Below are 21,508 nucleotides of genomic sequence, written 5' to 3' on the forward strand. Positions count from 1 at the left end.
ATAAGATAAAGCCATAAACATGTTTGTCTGAGTCTTCTATCAAAAGTTACAGCGATTTATATGAAGTTGTTCAAAAACGCTTTATTTCGCCAAGACAATGCGTTTCTCACTGTTACATGCATTTGAATGGGAAACTCGCCTGAAACAAAGTATAGGTTTTCATTATGTGAATAATTTTAAAATCTTAGCTCAAACGGCTGCAAAACCTGTTTGCCCAGCACGGGGATATTGAGTTCTATAAGATAAAGCCATAAACATGTTTGTCTGAGTCTTCTATCAAAAGTTACAGCGATTTATATGAAGTGGTTGAAAAACGCTTTATTTCGCCAAGACAGTGTGTTTCTCACTGTTACATGCATTTGAATGGGAAACTCGCCTGAAACAAAGTATAGGTTTTCATTATGTGAATAATTTTAAAATCTTAGCTCAAACGGCTGCAAAACCTGTTTGCCCAGCACGGGGATATTGAGTTCTATAAGATAAAGCCATAAACATGTTTGTCTGAGTCTTCTATCAAAAGTTACAGCGATTTATATGAAGTGGTTGAAAAACGCTTTATTTCGCCAAGACAGTGTGTTTCTCACTGTTACATGCATTTGAATGGGAAACTCGCCTGAAACAAAGTATAGGTTTTCATTATGTGAATAATTTTAAAATCTTAGCTCAAACGGCTGCAAAACCTGTTTGCCCAGCACGGGGATATTGAGTTCTATAAGATAAAGCCATAAACATGTTTGTCTGAGTCTTCTATCAAAAGTTACAGCGATTTATATGAAGTGGTTGAAAAACGCTTTATTTCGCCAAGACAGTGTGTTTCTCACTGTTACATGCATTTGAATGGGAAACTCGCCTGAAACAAAGTATAGGTTTTCATTATGTGAATAATTTTAAAATCTTAGCTCAAACGGCTGCAAAACCTGTTTGCCCAGCACGGGGATATTGAGTTCTATAAGATAAAGCCATAAACATGTTTGTCTGAGTCTTCTATCAAAAGTTACAGCGATTTATATGAAGTTGTTCAAAAACGCTTTATTTCGCCAAGACAATGCGTTTCTCACTGTTACATGCATTTGAATGGGAAACTCGCCTGAAACAAAGTATAGGTTTTCATTATGTGAATAATTTTAAAATCTTAGCTCAAACGGCTGCAAAACCTGTTTGCCCAGCACGGGGATATTGAGTTCTATAAGATAAAGCCATAAACATGTTTGTCTGAGTCTTCTATCAAAAGTTACAGCGATTTATATGAAGTGGTTGAAAAACGCTTTATTTCGCCAAGACAGTGTGTTTCTCACTGTTACATGCATTTGAATGGGAAACTCGCCTGAAACAAAGTATAGGTTTTCATTATGTGAATAATTTTAAAATCTTAGCTCAAACGGCTGCAAAACCTGTTTGCCCAGCACGGGGATATTGAGTTCTATAAGATAAAGCCATAAACATGTTTGTCTGAGTCTTCTATCAAAAGTTACAGCGATTTATATGAAGTGGTTGAAAAACGCTTTATTTCGCCAAGACAGTGTGTTTCTCACTGTTACATGCATTTGAATGGGAAACTCGCCTGAAACAAAGTATAGGTTTTCATTATGTGAATAATTTTAAAATCTTAGCTCAAACGGCTGCAAAACCTGTTTGCCCAGCACGGGGATATTGAGTTCTATAAGATAAAGCCATAAACATGTTTGTCTGAGTCTTCTATCAAAAGTTACAGCGATTTATATGAAGTTGTTCAAAAACGCTTTATTTCGCCAAGACAATGCGTTTCTCACTGTTACATGCATTTGAATGGGAAACTCGCCTGAAACAAAGTATAGGTTTTCATTATGTGAATAATTTTAAAATCTTAGCTCAAACGGCTGCAAAACCTGTTTGCCCAGCACGGGGATATTGAGTTCTATAAGATAAAGCCATAAACATGTTTGTCTGAGTCTTCTATCAAAAGTTACAGCGATTTATATGAAGTTGTTCAAAAACGCTTTATTTCGCCAAGACAATGCGTTTCTCACTGTTACATGCATTTGAATGGGAAACTCGCCTGAAACAAAGTATAGGTTTTCATTATGTGAATAATTTTAAAATCTTAGCTCAAACGGCTGCAAAACCTGTTTGCCCAGCACGGGGATATTGAGTTCTATAAGATAAAGCCATAAACATGTTTGTCTGAGTCTTCTATCAAAAGTTACAGCGATTTATATGAAGTTGTTCAAAAACGCTTTATTTCGCCAAGACAATGCGTTTCTCACTGTTACATGCATTTGAATGGGAAACTCGCCTGAAACAAAGTATAGGTTTTCATTATGTGAATAATTTTAAAATCTTAGCTCAAACGGCTGCAAAACCTGTTTGCCCAGCACGGGGATATTGAGTTCTATAAGATAAAGCCATAAACATGTTTGTCTGAGTCTTCTATCAAAAGTTACAGCGATTTATATGAAGTGGTTGAAAAACGCTTTATTTCACCAAGACAGTGTGTTTCTCACTGTTACATGCATTTGAATGGGAAACTCGCCTGAAACAAAGTATAGATTTTCATTATGTGAATAATTTTAAAATCTTAGCTCAAACGGCTGCAAAACCTGTTTGCCCAGCACGGGGATATTGAGTTCTATAAGATAAAGCCATAAACATGTTTGTCTGAGTCTTCTATCAAAAGTTACAGCGATTTATATGAAGTGGTTGAAAAACGCTTTATTTCGCCAAGACAGTGTGTTTCTCACTGTTACATGCATTTGAATGGGAAACTCGCCTGAAACAAAGTATAGGTTTTCATTATGTGAATAATTTTAAAATCTTAGCTCAAACGGCTGCAAAACCTGTTTGCCCAGCACGGGGATATTGAGTTCTATAAGATAAAGCCATAAACATGTTTGTCTGAGTCTTCTATCAAAAGTTACAGCGATTTATATGAAGTGGTTGAAAAACGCTTTATTTCGCCAAGACAGTGTGTTTCTCACTGTTACATGCATTTGAATGGGAAACTCGCCTGAAACAAAGTATAGGTTTTCATTATGTGAATAATTTTAAAATCTTAGCTCAAACGGCTGCAAAACCTGTTTGCCCAGCACGGGGATATTGAGTTCTATAAGATAAAGCCATAAACATGTTTGTCTGAGTCTTCTATCAAAAGTTACAGCGATTTATATGAAGTTGTTCAAAAACGCTTTATTTCGCCAAGACAATGCGTTTCTCACTGTTACATGCATTTGAATGGGAAACTCGCCTGAAACAAAGTATAGGTTTTCATTATGTGAATAATTTTAAAATCTTAGCTCAAACGGCTGCAAAACCTGTTTGCCCAGCACGGGGATATTGAGTTCTATAAGATAAAGCCATAAACATGTTTGTCTGAGTCTTCTATCAAAAGTTACAGCGATTTATATGAAGTGGTTGAAAAACGCTTTATTTCGCCAAGACAATGCGTTTCTCACTGTTACATGCATTTGAATGGGAAACTCGCCTGAAACAAAGTATAGGTTTTCATTATGTGAATAATTTTAAAATCTTAGCTCAAACGGCTGCAAAACCTGTTTGCCCAGCACGGGGATATTGAGTTCTATAAGATAAAGCCATAAACATGTTTGTCTGAGTCTTCTATCAAAAGTTACAGCGATTTATATGAAGTGGTTGAAAAACGCTTTATTTCGCCAAGACAGTGTGTTTCTCACTGTTACATGCATTTGAATGGGAAACTCGCCTGAAACAAAGTATAGGTTTTCATTATGTGAATAATTTTAAAATCTTAGCTCAAACGGCTGCAAAACCTGTTTGCCCAGCACGGGGATATTGAGTTCTATAAGATAAAGCCATAAACATGTTTGTCTGAGTCTTCTATCAAAAGTTACAGCGATTTATATGAAGTTGTTCAAAAACGCTTTATTTCGCCAAGACAATGCGTTTCTCACTGTTACATGCATTTGAATGGGAAACTCGCCTGAAACAAAGTATAGGTTTTCATTATGTGAATAATTTTAAAATCTTAGCTCAAACGGCTGCAAAACCTGTTTGCCCAGCACGGGGATATTGAGTTCTATAAGATAAAGCCATAAACATGTTTGTCTGAGTCTTCTATCAAAAGTTACAGCGATTTATATGAAGTGGTTGAAAAACGCTTTATTTCGCCAAGACAGTGTGTTTCTCACTGTTACATGCATTTGAATGGGAAACTCGCCTGAAACAAAGTATAGGTTTTCATTATGTGAATAATTTTAAAATCTTAGCTCAAACGGCTGCAAAACCTGTTTGCCCAGCACGGGGATATTGAGTTCTATAAGATAAAGCCATAAACATGTTTGTCTGAGTCTTCTATCAAAAGTTACAGCGATTTATATGAAGTGGTTGAAAAACGCTTTATTTCGCCAAGACAGTGTGTTTCTCACTGTTACATGCATTTGAATGGGAAACTCGCCTGAAACAAAGTATAGGTTTTCATTATGTGAATAATTTTAAAATCTTAGCTCAAACGGCTGCAAAACCTGTTTGCCCAGCACGGGGATATTGAGTTCTATAAGATAAAGCCATAAACATGTTTGTCTGAGTCTTCTATCAAAAGTTACAGCGATTTATATGAAGTGGTTGAAAAACGCTTTATTTCGCCAAGACAGTGTGTTTCTCACTGTTACATGCATTTGAATGGGAAACTCGCCTGAAACAAAGTATAGATTTTCATTATGTGAATAATTTTAAAATCTTAGCTCAAACGGCTGCAAAACCTGTTTGCCCAGCACGGGGATATTGAGTTCTATAAGATAAAGCCATAAACATGTTTGTCTGAGTCTTCTATCAAAAGTTACAGCGATTTATATGAAGTGGTTGAAAAACGCTTTATTTCGCCAAGACAGTGTGTTTCTCACTGTTACATGCATTTGAATGGGAAACTCGCCTGAAACAAAGTATAGGTTTTCATTATGTGAATAATTTTAAAATCTTAGCTCAAACGGCTGCAAAACCTGTTTGCCCAGCACGGGGATATTGAGTTCTATAAGATAAAGCCATAAACATGTTTGTCTGAGTCTTCTATCAAAAGTTACAGCGATTTATATGAAGTTGTTCAAAAACGCTTTATTTCGCCAAGACAATGCGTTTCTCACTGTTACATGCATTTGAATGGGAAACTCGCCTGAAACAAAGTATAGGTTTTCATTATGTGAATAATTTTAAAATCTTAGCTCAAACGGCTGCAAAACCTGTTTGCCCAGCACGGGGATATTGAGTTCTATAAGATAAAGCCATAAACATGTTTGTCTGAGTCTTCTATCAAAAGTTACAGCGATTTATATGAAGTGGTTGAAAAACGCTTTATTTCGCCAAGACAGTGTGTTTCTCACTGTTACATGCATTTGAATGGGAAACTCGCCTGAAACAAAGTATAGGTTTTCATTATGTGAATAATTTTAAAATCTTAGCTCAAACGGCTGCAAAACCTGTTTGCCCAGCACGGGGATATTGAGTTCTATAAGATAAAGCCATAAACATGTTTGTCTGAGTCTTCTATCAAAAGTTACAGCGATTTATATGAAGTGGTTGAAAAACGCTTTATTTCGCCAAGACAGTGTGTTTCTCACTGTTACATGCATTTGAATGGGAAACTCGCCTGAAACAAAGTATAGGTTTTCATTATGTGAATAATTTTAAAATCTTAGCTCAAACGGCTGCAAAACCTGTTTGCCCAGCACGGGGATATTGAGTTCTATAAGATAAAGCCATAAACATGTTTGTCTGAGTCTTCTATCAAAAGTTACAGCGATTTATATGAAGTTGTTCAAAAACGCTTTATTTCGCCAAGACAATGCGTTTCTCACTGTTACATGCATTTGAATGGGAAACTCGCCTGAAACAAAGTATAGGTTTTCATTATGTGAATAATTTTAAAATCTTAGCTCAAACGGCTGCAAAACCTGTTTGCCCAGCACGGGGATATTGAGTTCTATAAGATAAAGCCATAAACATGTTTGTCTGAGTCTTCTATCAAAAGTTACAGCGATTTATATGAAGTGGTTGAAAAACGCTTTATTTCGCCAAGACAATGCGTTTCTCACTGTTACATGCATTTGAATGGGAAACTCGCCTGAAACAAAGTATAGGTTTTCATTATGTGAATAATTTTAAAATCTTAGCTCAAACGGCTGCAAAACCTGTTTGCCCAGCACGGGGATATTGAGTTCTATAAGATAAAGCCATAAACATGTTTGTCTGAGTCTTCTATCAAAAGTTACAGCGATTTATATGAAGTGGTTGAAAAACGCTTTATTTCGCCAAGACAGTGTGTTTCTCACTGTTACATGCATTTGAATGGGAAACTCGCCTGAAACAAAGTATAGGTTTTCATTATGTGAATAATTTTAAAATCTTAGCTCAAACGGCTGCAAAACCTGTTTGCCCAGCACGGGGATATTGAGTTCTATAAGATAAAGCCATAAACATGTTTGTCTGAGTCTTCTATCAAAAGTTACAGCGATTTATATGAAGTGGTTGAAAAACGCTTTATTTCGCCAAGACAGTGTGTTTCTCACTGTTACATGCATTTGAATGGGAAACTCGCCTGAAACAAAGTATAGGTTTTCATTATGTGAATAATTTTAAAATCTTAGCTCAAACGGCTGCAAAACCTGTTTGCCCAGCACGGGGATATTGAGTTCTATAAGATAAAGCCATAAACATGTTTGTCTGAGTCTTCTATCAAAAGTTACAGCGATTTATATGAAGTTGTTCAAAAACGCTTTATTTCGCCAAGACAATGCGTTTCTCACTGTTACATGCATTTGAATGGGAAACTCGCCTGAAACAAAGTATAGGTTTTCATTATGTGACTAATTTTAAAATCTTAGCTCAAACGGCTGCAAAACCTGTTTGCCCAGCACGGGGATATTGAGTTCTATAAGATAAAGCCATAAACATGTTTGTCTGAGTCTTCTATCAAAAGTTACAGCGATTTATATGAAGTGGTTGAAAAACGCTTTATTTCGCCAAGACAGTGTGTTTCTCACTGTTACATGCATTTGAATGGGAAACTCGCCTGAAACAAAGTATAGGTTTTCATTATGTGAATAATTTTAAAATCTTAGCTCAAACGGCTGCAAAACCTGTTTGCCCAGCACGGGGATATTGAGTTCTATAAGATAAAGCCATAAACATGTTTGTCTGAGTCTTCTATCAAAAGTTACAGCGATTTATATGAAGTGGTTGAAAAACGCTTTATTTCGCCAAGACAGTGTGTTTCTCACTGTTACATGCATTTGAATGGGAAACTCGCCTGAAACAAAGTATAGGTTTTCATTATGTGAATAATTTTAAAATCTTAGCTCAAACGGCTGCAAAACCTGTTTGCCCAGCACGGGGATATTGAGTTCTATAAGATAAAGCCATAAACATGTTTGTCTGAGTCTTCTATCAAAAGTTACAGCGATTTATATGAAGTGGTTGAAAAACGCTTTATTTCGCCAAGACAGTGTGTTTCTCACTGTTACATGCATTTGAATGGGAAACTCGCCTGAAACAAAGTATAGGTTTTCATTATGTGAATAATTTTAAAATCTTAGCTCAAACGGCTGCAAAACCTGTTTGCCCAGCACGGGGATATTGAGTTCTATAAGATAAAGCCATAAACATGTTTGTCTGAGTCTTCTATCAAAAGTTACAGCGATTTATATGAAGTTGTTCAAAAACGCTTTATTTCGCCAAGACAATGCGTTTCTCACTGTTACATGCATTTGAATGGGAAACTCGCCTGAAACAAAGTATAGGTTTTCATTATGTGAATAATTTTAAAATCTTAGCTCAAACGGCTGCAAAACCTGTTTGCCCAGCACGGGGATATTGAGTTCTATAAGATAAAGCCATAAACATGTTTGTCTGAGTCTTCTATCAAAAGTTACAGCGATTTATATGAAGTTGTTCAAAAACGCTTTATTTCGCCAAGACAATGCGTTTCTCACTGTTACATGCATTTGAATGGGAAACTCGCCTGAAACAAAGTATAGGTTTTCATTATGTGAATAATTTTAAAATCTTAGCTCAAACGGCTGCAAAACCTGTTTGCCCAGCACGGGGATATTGAGTTCTATAAGATAAAGCCATAAACATGTTTGTCTGAGTCTTCTATCAAAAGTTACAGCGATTTATATGAAGTTGTTCAAAAACGCTTTATTTCGCCAAGACAATGCGTTTCTCACTGTTACATGCATTTGAATGGGAAACTCGCCTGAAACAAAGTATAGGTTTTCATTATGTGAATAATTTTAAAATCTTAGCTCAAACGGCTGCAAAACCTGTTTGCCCAGCACGGGGATATTGAGTTCTATAAGATAAAGCCATAAACATGTTTGTCTGAGTCTTCTATCAAAAGTTACAGCGATTTATATGAAGTGGTTGAAAAACGCTTTATTTCGCCAAGACAGTGTGTTTCTCACTGTTACATGCATTTGAATGGGAAACTCGCCTGAAACAAAGTATAGATTTTCATTATGTGAATAATTTTAAAATCTTAGCTCAAACGGCTGCAAAACCTGTTTGCCCAGCACGGGGATATTGAGTTCTATAAGATAAAGCCATAAACATGTTTGTCTGAGTCTTCTATCAAAAGTTACAGCGATTTATATGAAGTTGTTCAAAAACGCTTTATTTCGCCAAGACAATGCGTTTCTCACTGTTATATGCATTTGAATGGGAAACTCGCCTGAAACAAAGTATAGGTTTTCATTATGTGAATAATTTTAAAATCTTAGCTCAAACGGCTGCAAAACCTGTTTGCCCAGCACGGGGATATTGAGTTCTATAAGATAAAGCCATAAACATGTTTGTCTGAGTCTTCTATCAAAAGTTACAGCGATTTATATGAAGTTGTTCAAAAACGCTTTATTTCGCCAAGACAATGCGTTTCTCACTGTTACATGCATTTGAATGGGAAACTCGCCTGAAACAAAGTATAGGTTTTCATTATGTGAATAATTTTAAAATCTTAGCTCAAACGGCTGCAAAACCTGTTTGCCCAGCACGGGGATATTGAGTTCTATAAGATAAAGCCATAAACATGTTTGTCTGAGTCTTCTATCAAAAGTTACAGCGATTTATATGAAGTTGTTCAAAAACGCTTTATTTCGCCAAGACAATGCGTTTCTCACTGTTACATGCATTTGAATGGGAAACTCGCCTGAAACAAAGTATAGGTTTTCATTATGTGAATCATTTTAAAATCTTAGCTCAAACGGCTGCAAAACCTGTTTGCCCAGCACGGGGATATTGAGTTCTATAAGATAAAGCCATAAACATGTTTGTCTGAGTCTTCTATCAAAAGTTACAGCGATTTATATGAAGTGGTTGAAAAACGCTTTATTTCGCCAAGACAGTGTGTTTCTCACTGTTACATGCATTTGAATGGGAAACTCGCCTGAAACAAAGTATAGGTTTTCATTATGTGAATAATTTTAAAATCTTAGCTCAAACGGCTGCAAAACCTGTTTGCCCAGCACGGGGATATTGAGTTCTATAAGATAAAGCCATAAACATGTTTGTCTGAGTCTTCTATCAAAAGTTACAGCGATTTATATGAAGTTGTTCAAAAACGCTTTATTTCGCCAAGACAATGCGTTTCTCACTGTTACATGCATTTGAATGGGAAACTCGCCTGAAACAAAGTATAGGTTTTCATTATGTGAATAATTTTAAAATCTTAGCTCAAACGGCTGCAAAACCTGTTTGCCCAGCACGGGGATATTGAGTTCTATAAGATAAAGCCATAAACATGTTTGTCTGAGTCTTCTATCAAAAGTTACAGCGATTTATATGAAGTGGTTGAAAAACGCTTTATTTCGCCAAGACAGTGTGTTTCTCACTGTTACATGCATTTGAATGGGAAACTCGCCTGAAACAAAGTATAGATTTTCATTATGTGAATAATTTTAAAATCTTAGCTCAAACGGCTGCAAAACCTGTTTGCCCAGCACGGGGATATTGAGTTCTATAAGATAAAGCCATAAACATGTTTGTCTGAGTCTTCTATCAAAAGTTACAGCGATTTATATGAAGTTGTTCAAAAACGCTTTATTTCGCCAAGACAATGCGTTTCTCACTGTTATATGCATTTGAATGGGAAACTCGCCTGAAACAAAGTATAGGTTTTCATTATGTGAATAATTTTAAAATCTTAGCTCAAACGGCTGCAAAACCTGTTTGCCCAGCACGGGGATATTGAGTTCTATAAGATAAAGCCATAAACATGTTTGTCTGAGTCTTCTATCAAAAGTTACAGCGATTTATATGAAGTGGTTGAAAAACGCTTTATTTTGCCAAGACAGTGTGTTTCTCACTGTTACATGCATTTGAATGGGAAACTCGCCTGAAACAAAGTATAGGTTTTCATTATGTGACTAATTTTAAAATCTTAGCTCAAACGGCTGCAAAACCTGTTTGCCCAGCACGGGGATATTGAGTTCTATAAGATAAAGCCATAAACATGTTTGTCTGAGTCTTCTATCAAAAGTTACAGCGATTTATATGAAGTGGTTGAAAAACGCTTTATTTCGCCAAGACAGTGTGTTTCTCACTGTTACATGCATTTGAATGGGAAACTCGCCTGAAACAAAGTATAGGTTTTCATTATGTGAATAATTTTAAAATCTTAGCTCAAACGGCTGCAAAACCTGTTTGCCCAGCACGGGGATATTGAGTTCTATAAGATAAAGCCATAAACATGTTTGTCTGAGTCTTCTATCAAAAGTTACAGCGATTTATATGAAGTTGTTCAAAAACGCTTTATTTCGCCAAGACAATGCGTTTCTCACTGTTACATGCATTTGAATGGGAAACTCGCCTGAAACAAAGTATAGGTTTTCATTATGTGAATAATTTTAAAATCTTAGCTCAAACGGCTGCAAAACCTGTTTGCCCAGCACGGGGATATTGAGTTCTATAAGATAAAGCCATAAACATGTTTGTCTGAGTCTTCTATCAAAAGTTACAGCGATTTATATGAAGTTGTTCAAAAACGCTTTATTTCGCCAAGACAATGCGTTTCTCACTGTTATATGCATTTGAATGGGAAACTCGCCTGAAACAAAGTATAGGTTTTCATTATGTGAATAATTTTAAAATCTTAGCTCAAACGGCTGCAAAACCTGTTTGCCCAGCACGGGGATATTGAGTTCTATAAGATAAAGCCATAAACATGTTTGTCTGAGTCTTCTATCAAAAGTTACAGCGATTTATATGAAGTGGTTGAAAAACGCTTTATTTCGCCAAGACAGTGTGTTTCTCACTGTTACATGCATTTGAATGGGAAACTCGCCTGAAACAAAGTATAGGTTTTCATTATGTGAATAATTTTAAAATCTTAGCTCAAACGGCTGCAAAACCTGTTTGCCCAGCACGGGGATATTGAGTTCTATAAGATAAAGCCATAAACATGTTTGTCTGAGTCTTCTATCAAAAGTTACAGCGATTTATATGAAGTGGTTGAAAAACGCTTTATTTCGCCAAGACAGTGTGTTTCTCACTGTTACATGCATTTGAATGGGAAACTCGCCTGAAACAAAGTATAGGTTTTCATTATGTGAATAATTTTAAAATCTTAGCTCAAACGGCTGCAAAACCTGTTTGCCCAGCACGGGGATATTGAGTTCTATAAGATAAAGCCATAAACATGTTTGTCTGAGTCTTCTATCAAAAGTTACAGCGATTTATATGAAGTGGTTGAAAAACGCTTTATTTCGCCAAGACAGTGTGTTTCTCACTGTTACATGCATTTGAATGGGAAACTCGCCTGAAACAAAGTATAGGTTTTCATTATGTGAATAATTTTAAAATCTTAGCTCAAACGGCTGCAAAACCTGTTTGCCCAGCACGGGGATATTGAGTTCTATAAGATAAAGCCATAAACATGTTTGTCTGAGTCTTCTATCAAAAGTTACAGCGATTTATATGAAGTTGTTCAAAAACGCTTTATTTCGCCAAGACAATGCGTTTCTCACTGTTACATGCATTTGAATGGGAAACTCGCCTGAAACAAAGTATAGGTTTTCATTATGTGAATAATTTTAAAATCTTAGCTCAAACGGCTGCAAAACCTGTTTGCCCAGCACGGGGATATTGAGTTCTATAAGATAAAGCCATAAACATGTTTGTCTGAGTCTTCTATCAAAAGTTACAGCGATTTATATGAAGTGGTTGAAAAACGCTTTATTTCGCCAAGACAGTGTGTTTCTCACTGTTACATGCATTTGAATGGGAAACTCGCCTGAAACAAAGTATAGATTTTCATTATGTGAATAATTTTAAAATCTTAGCTCAAACGGCTGCAAAACCTGTTTGCCCAGCACGGGGATATTGAGTTCTATAAGATAAAGCCATAAACATGTTTGTCTGAGTCTTCTATCAAAAGTTACAGCGATTTATATGAAGTTGTTCAAAAACGCTTTATTTCGCCAAGACAATGCGTTTCTCACTGTTATATGCATTTGAATGGGAAACTCGCCTGAAACAAAGTATAGGTTTTCATTATGTGAATAATTTTAAAATCTTAGCTCAAACGGCTGCAAAACCTGTTTGCCCAGCACGGGGATATTGAGTTCTATAAGATAAAGCCATAAACATGTTTGTCTGAGTCTTCTATCAAAAGTTACAGCGATTTATATGAAGTGGTTGAAAAACGCTTTATTTCGCCAAGACAGTGTGTTTCTCACTGTTACATGCATTTGAATGGGAAACTCGCCTGAAACAAAGTATAGGTTTTCATTATGTGAATAATTTTAAAATCTTAGCTCAAACGGCTGCAAAACCTGTTTGCCCAGCACGGGGATATTGAGTTCTATAAGATAAAGCCATAAACATGTTTGTCTGAGTCTTCTATCAAAAGTTACAGCGATTTATATGAAGTTGTTCAAAAACGCTTTATTTCGCCAAGACAATGCGTTTCTCACTGTTATATGCATTTGAATGGGAAACTCGCCTGAAACAAAGTATAGGTTTTCATTATGTGAATAATTTTAAAATCTTAGCTCAAACGGCTGCAAAACCTGTTTGCCCAGCACGGGGATATTGAGTTCTATAAGATAAAGCCATAAACATGTTTGTCTGAGTCTTCTATCAAAAGTTACAGCGATTTATATGAAGTGGTTGAAAAACGCTTTATTTCGCCAAGACAGTGTGTTTCTCACTGTTACATGCATTTGAATGGGAAACTCGCCTGAAACAAAGTATAGGTTTTCATTATGTGAATAATTTTAAAATCTTAGCTCAAACGGCTGCAAAACCTGTTTGCCCAGCACGGGGATATTGAGTTCTATAAGATAAAGCCATAAACATGTTTGTCTGAGTCTTCTATCAAAAGTTACAGCGATTTATATGAAGTGGTTGAAAAACGCTTTATTTCGCCAAGACAGTGTGTTTCTCACTGTTACATGCATTTGAATGGGAAACTCGCCTGAAACAAAGTATAGGTTTTCATTATGTGAATAATTTTAAAATCTTAGCTCAAACGGCTGCAAAACCTGTTTGCCCAGCACGGGGATATTGAGTTCTATAAGATAAAGCCATAAACATGTTTGTCTGAGTCTTCTATCAAAAGTTACAGCGATTTATATGAAGTTGTTCAAAAACGCTTTATTTCGCCAAGACAATGCGTTTCTCACTGTTACATGCATTTGAATGGGAAACTCGCCTGAAACAAAGTATAGGTTTTCATTATGTGAATAATTTTAAAATCTTAGCTCAAACGGCTGCAAAACCTGTTTGCCCAGCACGGGGATATTGAGTTCTATAAGATAAAGCCATAAACATGTTTGTCTGAGTCTTCTATCAAAAGTTACAGCGATTTATATGAAGTTGTTCAAAAACGCTTTATTTCGCCAAGACAATGCGTTTCTCACTGTTACATGCATTTGAATGGGAAACTCGCCTGAAACAAAGTATAGGTTTTCATTATGTGAATAATTTTAAAATCTTAGCTCAAACGGCTGCAAAACCTGTTTGCCCAGCACGGGGATATTGAGTTCTATAAGATAAAGCCATAAACATGTTTGTCTGAGTCTTCTATCAAAAGTTACAGCGATTTATATGAAGTTGTTCAAAAACGCTTTATTTCGCCAAGACAATGCGTTTCTCACTGTTACATGCATTTGAATGGGAAACTCGCCTGAAACAAAGTATAGGTTTTCATTATGTGAATAATTTTAAAATCTTAGCTCAAACGGCTGCAAAACCTGTTTGCCCAGCACGGGGATATTGAGTTCTATAAGATAAAGCCATAAACATGTTTGTCTGAGTCTTCTATCAAAAGTTACAGCGATTTATATGAAGTGGTTGAAAAACGCTTTATTTCGCCAAGACAGTGTGTTTCTCACTGTTACATGCATTTGAATGGGAAACTCGCCTGAAACAAAGTATAGATTTTCATTATGTGAATAATTTTAAAATCTTAGCTCAAACGGCTGCAAAACCTGTTTGCCCAGCACGGGGATATTGAGTTCTATAAGATAAAGCCATAAACATGTTTGTCTGAGTCTTCTATCAAAAGTTACAGCGATTTATATGAAGTTGTTCAAAAACGCTTTATTTCGCCAAGACAATGCGTTTCTCACTGTTACATGCATTTGAATGGGAAACTCGCCTGAAACAAAGTATAGGTTTTCATTATGTGAATAATTTTAAAATCTTAGCTCAAACGGCTGCAAAACCTGTTTGCCCAGCACGGGGATATTGAGTTCTATAAGATAAAGCCATAAACATGTTTGTCTGAGTCTTCTATCAAAAGTTACAGCGATTTATATGAAGTGGTTGAAAAACGCTTTATTTCGCCAAGACAGTGTGTTTCTCACTGTTACATGCATTTGAATGGGAAACTCGCCTGAAACAAAGTATAGGTTTTCATTATGTGAATAATTTTAAAATCTTAGCTCAAACGGCTGCAAAACCTGTTTGCCCAGCACGGGGATATTGAGTTCTATAAGATAAAGCCATAAACATGTTTGTCTGAGTCTTCTATCAAAAGTTACAGCGATTTATATGAAGTGGTTGAAAAACGCTTTATTTCGCCAAGACAGTGTGTTTCTCACTGTTACATGCATTTGAATGGGAAACTCGCCTGAAACAAAGTATAGGTTTTCATTATGTGAATAATTTTAAAATCTTAGCTCAAACGGCTGCAAAACCTGTTTGCCCAGCACGGGGATATTGAGTTCTATAAGATAAAGCCATAAACATGTTTGTCTGAGTCTTCTATCAAAAGTTACAGCGATTTATATGAAGTTGTTCAAAAACGCTTTATTTCGCCAAGACAATGCGTTTCTCACTGTTACATGCATTTGAATGGGAAACTCGCCTGAAACAAAGTATAGGTTTTCATTATGTGAATAATTTTAAAATCTTAGCTCAAACGGCTGCAAAACCTGTTTGCCCAGCACGGGGATATTGAGTTCTATAAGATAAAGCCATAAACATGTTTGTCTGAGTCTTCTATCAAAAGTTACAGCGATTTATATGAAGTTGTTCAAAAACGCTTTATTTCGCCAAGACAATGCGTTTCTCACTGTTACATGCATTTGAATGGGAAACTCGCCTGAAACAAAGTATAGGTTTTCATTATGTGAATAATTTTAAAATCTTAGCTCAAACGGCTGCAAAACCTGTTTGCCCAGCACGGGGATATTGAGTTCTATAAGATAAAGCCATAAACATGTTTGTCTGAGTCTTCTATCAAAAGTTACAGTGATTTATATGAAGTGGTTGAAAAACGCTTTATTTCGCCAAGACAGTGTGTTTCTCACTGTTACATGCATTTGAATGGGAAACTCGCCTGAAACAAAGTATAGATTTTCATTATGTGAATAATTTTAAAATCTTAGCTCAAACGGCTGCAAAACCTGTTTGCCCAGCACGGGGATATTGAGTTCTATAAGATAAAGCCATAAACATGTTTGTCTGAGTCTTCTATCAAAAGTTACAGCGATTTATATGAAGTTGTTCAAAAACGCTTTATTTCGCCAAGACAATGCGTTTCTCACTGTTACATGCATTTGAATGGGAAACTCGCCTGAAACAAAGTATAGGTTTTCATTATGTGAATAATTTTAAAATCTTAGCTCAAACGGCTGCAAAACCTGTTTGCCCAGCACGGGGATATTGAGTTCTATAAGATAAAGCCATAAACATGTTTGTCTGAGTCTTCTATCAAAAGTTACAGCGATTTATATGAAGTTGTTCAAAAACGCTTTATTTCGCCAAGACAATGCGTTTCTCACTGTTACATGCATTTGAATGGGAAACTCGACCGAAACAAAGTATAGGTTTTCATTATGTGAATAATTTTAAAATCTTAGCTCAAACGGCTGCAAAACCTGTTTGCCCAGCACGGGGATATTGAGTTCTATAAGATAAAGCCATAAACATGTTTGTCTGAGTCTTCTATCAAAAGTTACAGCGATTTATATGAAGTTGTTCAAAAACGCTTTATTTCGCCAAGACAATGCGTTTCTCACTGTTACATGCATTTGAATGGGAAACTCGCCTGAAACAAAGTATAGGTTTTCATTATGTGAATAATTTTAAAATCTTAGCTCAAACGGCTGCAAAACCTGTTTGCCCAGCACGGGGATATTGAGTTCTATAAGATAAAGCCATAAACATGTTTGTCTGAGTCTTCTATCAAAAGTTACAGCGATTTATATGAAGTTGTTCAAAAACGCTTTATTTCGCCAAGACAATGCGTTTCTCACTGTTACATGCATTTGAATGGGAAACTCGCCTGAAACAAAGTATAGGTTTTCATTATGTGAATAATTTTAAAATCTTAGCTCAAACGGCTGCAAAACCTGTTTGCCCAGCACGGGGATATTGAGTTCTATAAGATAAAGCCATAAACATGTTTGTCTGAGTCTTCTATCAAAAGTTACAGCGATTTATATGAAGTTGTTCAAAAACGCTTTATTTCGCCAAGACAATGCGTTTCTCACTGTTACATGCATTTGAATGGGAAACTCGCCTGAAACAAAGTATAGGTTTTCATTATGTGAATAATTTTAAAATCTTAGCTCAAACGGCTGCAAAACCTGTTTGCCCAGCACGGGGATATTGAGTTCTATAAGATAAAGCCATAAACATGTTTGTCTGAGTCTTCTATCAAAAGTTACAGTGATTTATATGAAGTGGTTGAAAAACGCTTTATTTCGCCAAGACAGTGTGTTTCTCACTGTTACATGCATTTGAATGGGAAACTCGCCTGAAACAAAGTATAGATTTTCATTATGTGAATAATTTTAAAATCTTAGCTCAAACGGCTGCAAAACCTGTTTGCCCAGCACGGGGATATTGAGTTCTATAAGATAAAGCCATAAACATGTTTGTCTGAGTCTTCTATCAAAAGTTACAGCGATTTATATGAAGTTGTTCAAAAACGCTTTATTTCGCCAAGACAATGCGTTTCTCACTGTTACATGCATTTGAATGGGAAACTCGCCTGAAACAAAGTATAGGTTTTCATTATGTGAATAATTTTAAAATCTTAGCTCAAACGGCTGCAAAACCTGTTTGCCCAGCACGGGGATATTGAGTTCTATAAGATAAAGCCATAAACATGTTTGTCTGAGTCTTCTATCAAAAGTTACAGCGATTTATATGAAGTTGTTGAAAAACGCTTTATTTCGCCAAGACAATGCGTTTCTCACTGTTACATGCATTTGAATGGGAAACTCGCCTGAAACAAAGTATAGGTTTTCATTATGTGAATAATTTTAAAATCTTAGCTCAAACGGCTGCAAAACCTGTTTGCCCAGCACGGGGATATTGAGTTCTATAAGATAAAGCCATAAACATGTTTGTCTGAGTCTTCTATCAAAAGTTACAGCGATTTATATGAAGTGGTTGAAAAACGCTTTATTTCGCCAAGACAGTGTGTTTCTCACTGTTACATGCATTTGAATGGGAAACTCGCCTGAAACAAAGTATAGGTTTTCATTATGTGAATAATTTTAAAATCTTAGCTCAAACGGCTGCAAAACCTGTTTGCCCAGCACGGGGATATTGAGTTCTATAAGATAAAGCCATAAACATGTTTGTCTGAGTCTTCTATCAAAAGTTACAGCGATTTATATGAAGTTGTTCAAAAACGCTTTATTTCGCCAAGACAATGCGTTTCTCACTGTTACATGCATTTGAATGGGAAACTCGCCTGAAACAAAGTATAGGTTTTCATTATGTGAATAATTTTAAAATCTTAGCTCAAACGGCTGCAAAACCTGTTTGCCCAGCACGGGGATATTGAGTTCTATAAGATAAAGCCATAAACATGTTTGTCTGAGTCTTCTATCAAAAGTTACAGCGATTTATATGAAGTGGTTGAAAAACGCTTTATTTCGCCAAGACAGTGTGTTTCTCACTGTTACATGCATTTGAATGGGAAACTCGCCTGAAACAAAGTATAGGTTTTCATTATGTGAATAATTTTAAAATCTTAGCTCAAACGGCTGCAAAACCTGTTTGCCCAGCACGGGGATATTGAGTTCTATAAGATAAAGCCATAAACATGTTTGTCTGAGTCTTCTATCAAAAGTTACAGCGATTTATATGAAGTTGTTCAAAAACGCTTTATTTCGCCAAGACAATGCGTTTCTCACTGTTATATGCATTTGAATGGGAAACTCGCCTGAAACAAAGTATAGGTTTTCATTATGTGAATAATTTTAAAATCTTAGCTCAAACGGCTGCAAAACCTGTTTGCCCAGCACGGGGATATTGAGTTCTATAAGATAAAGCCATAAACATGTTTGTCTGAGTCTTCTATCAAAAGTTACAGCGATTTATATGAAGTTGTTCAAAAACGCTTTATTTCGCCAAGACAATGCGTTTCTCACTGTTATATGCATTTGAATGGGAAACTCGCCTGAAACAAAGTATAGGTTTTCATTATGTGAATAATTTTAAAATCTTAGCTCAAACGGCTGCAAAACCTGTTTGCCCAGCACGGGGATATTGAGTTCTATAAGATAAAGCCATAAACATGTTTGTCTGAGTCTTCTATCAAAAGTTACAGCGATTTATATGAAGTGGTTGAAAAACGCTTTATTTCGCCAAGACAGTGTGTTTCTCACTGTTACATGCATTTGAATGGGAAACTCGCCTGAAACAAAGTATAGGTTTTCATTATGTGAATAATTTTAAAATCTTAGCTCAAACGGCTGCAAAACCTGTTTGCCCAGCACGGGGATATTGAGTTCTATAAGATAAAGCCATAAACATGTTTGTCTGAGTCTTCTATCAAAAGTTACAGCGATTTATATGAAGTTGTTCAAAAACGCTTTATTTCGCCAAGACAATGCGTTTCTCACTGTTACATGCATTTGAATGGGAAACTCGCCTGAAACAAAGTATAGGTTTTCATTATGTGAATAATTTTAAAATCTTAGCTCAAACGGCTGCAAAACCTGTTTGCCCAGCACGGGGATATTGAGTTCTATAAGATAAAGCCATAAACATGTTTGTCTGAGTCTTCTATCAAAAGTTACAGCGATTTATATGAAGTTGTTCAAAAACGCTTTATTTCGCCAAGACAATGCGTTTCTCACTGTTACATGCATTTGAATGGGAAACTCGCCTGAAACAAAGTATAGGTTTTCATTATGTGAATAATTTTAAAATCTTAGCTCAAACGGCTGCAAAACCTGTTTGCCCAGCACGGGGATATTGAGTTCTATAAGATAAAGCCATAAACATGTTTGTCTGAGTCTTCTATCAAAAGTTACAGCGATTTATATGAAGTTGTTCAAAAACGCTTTATTTCGCCAAGACAATGCGTTTCTCACTGTTACATGCATTTGAATGGGAAACTCGCCTGAAACAAAGTATAGGTTTTCATTATGTGAATAATTTTAAAATCTTAGCTCAAACGGCTGCAAAACCTGTTTGCCCAGCACGGGGATATTGAGTTCTATAAGATAAAGCCATAAACATGTTTGTCTGAGTCTTCTATCAAAAGTTACAGCGATTTATATGAAGTTGTTCAAAAACGCTTTATTTCGCCAAGACAATGCGTTTCTCACTGTTACATGCATTTGAATGGGAAACTCGCCTGAAACAAAGTATAGGTTTTCATTATGTGAATAATTTTAAAATCTTAGCTCAAACGGCTGCAAAACCTGTTTGCCCAGCACGGGGATATTGAGTTCTATAAGATAAAGCCATAAACATGTTTGTCTGAGTCTTCTATCAAAAGTTACAGTGATTTATATGAAGTGGTTGAAAAACGCTTTATTTCGCCAAGACAGTGTGTTTCTCACTGTTACATGCATTTGAATGGGAAACTCGCCTGAAACAAAGTATAGATTTTCATTATGTGAATAATTTTAAAATCTTAGCTCAAACGGCTGCAAAACCTGTTTGCCCAGCACGGGGATATTGAGTTCTATAAGATAAAGCCATAAACATGTTTGTCTGAGTCTTCTATCAAAAGTTACAGCGATTTATATGAAGTTGTTCAAAAACGCTTTATTTCGCCAAGACAATGCGTTTCTCACTGTTACATGCATTTGAATGGGAAACTCGCCTGAAACAAAGTATAGGTTTTCATTATGTGAATCATTTTAAAATCTTAGCTCAAACGGCTGCAAAACCTGTTTGCCCAGCACGGGGATATTGAGTTCTATAAGATAAAGCCATAAACATGTTTGTCTGAGTCTTCTATCAAAAGTTACAGCGATTTATATGAAGTGGTTGAAAAACGCTTTATTTCGCCAAGACAGTGTGTTTCTCACTGTTACATGCATTTGAATGGGAAACTCGCCTGAAACAAAGTATAGGTTTTCATTATGTGAATAATTTTAAAATCTTAGCTCAAACGGCTGCAAAACCTGTTTGCCCAGCACGGGGATATTGAGTTCTATAAGATAAAGCCATAAACATGTTTGTCTGAGTCTTCTATCAAAAGTTACAGCGATTTATATGAAGTTGTTCAAAAACGCTTTATTTCGCCAAGACAATGCGTTTCTCACTGTTACATGCATTTGAATGGGAAACTCGCCTGAAACAAAGTATAGGTTTTCATTATGTGAATAATTTTAAAATCTTAGCTCAAACGGCTGCAAAACCTGTTTGCCCAGCACGGGGATATTGAGTTCTATAAGATAAAGCCATAAACATGTTTGTCTGAGTCTTCTATCAAAAGTTACAGCGATTTATATGAAGTGGTTGAAAAACGCTTTATTTCGCCAAGACAGTGTGTTTCTCACTGTTACATGCATTTGAATGGGAAACTCGCCTGAAACAAAGTATAGATTTTCATTATGTGAATAATTTTAAAATCTTAGCTCAAACGGCTGCAAAACCTGTTTGCCCAGCACGGGGATATTGAGTTCTATAAGATAAAGCCATAAACATGTTTGTCTGAGTCTTCTATCAAAAGTTACAGCGATTTATATGAAGTTGTTCAAAAACGCTTTATTTCGCCAAGACAATGCGTTTCTCACTGTTATATGCATTTGAATGGGAAACTCGCCTGAAACAAAGTATAGGTTTTCATTATGTGAATAATTTT

The sequence above is a fragment of the Mchenga conophoros genome, linkage group LG7 (assembly GCF_057382185.1).
Source record: "Mchenga conophoros isolate Kocher_MC1m ecotype Shallow Benthic linkage group LG7, M_conophoros_male_GT1.1, whole genome shotgun sequence".
In the NCBI taxonomy this organism is placed as follows: Eukaryota; Metazoa; Chordata; class Actinopteri; order Cichliformes; family Cichlidae; genus Mchenga; species Mchenga conophoros.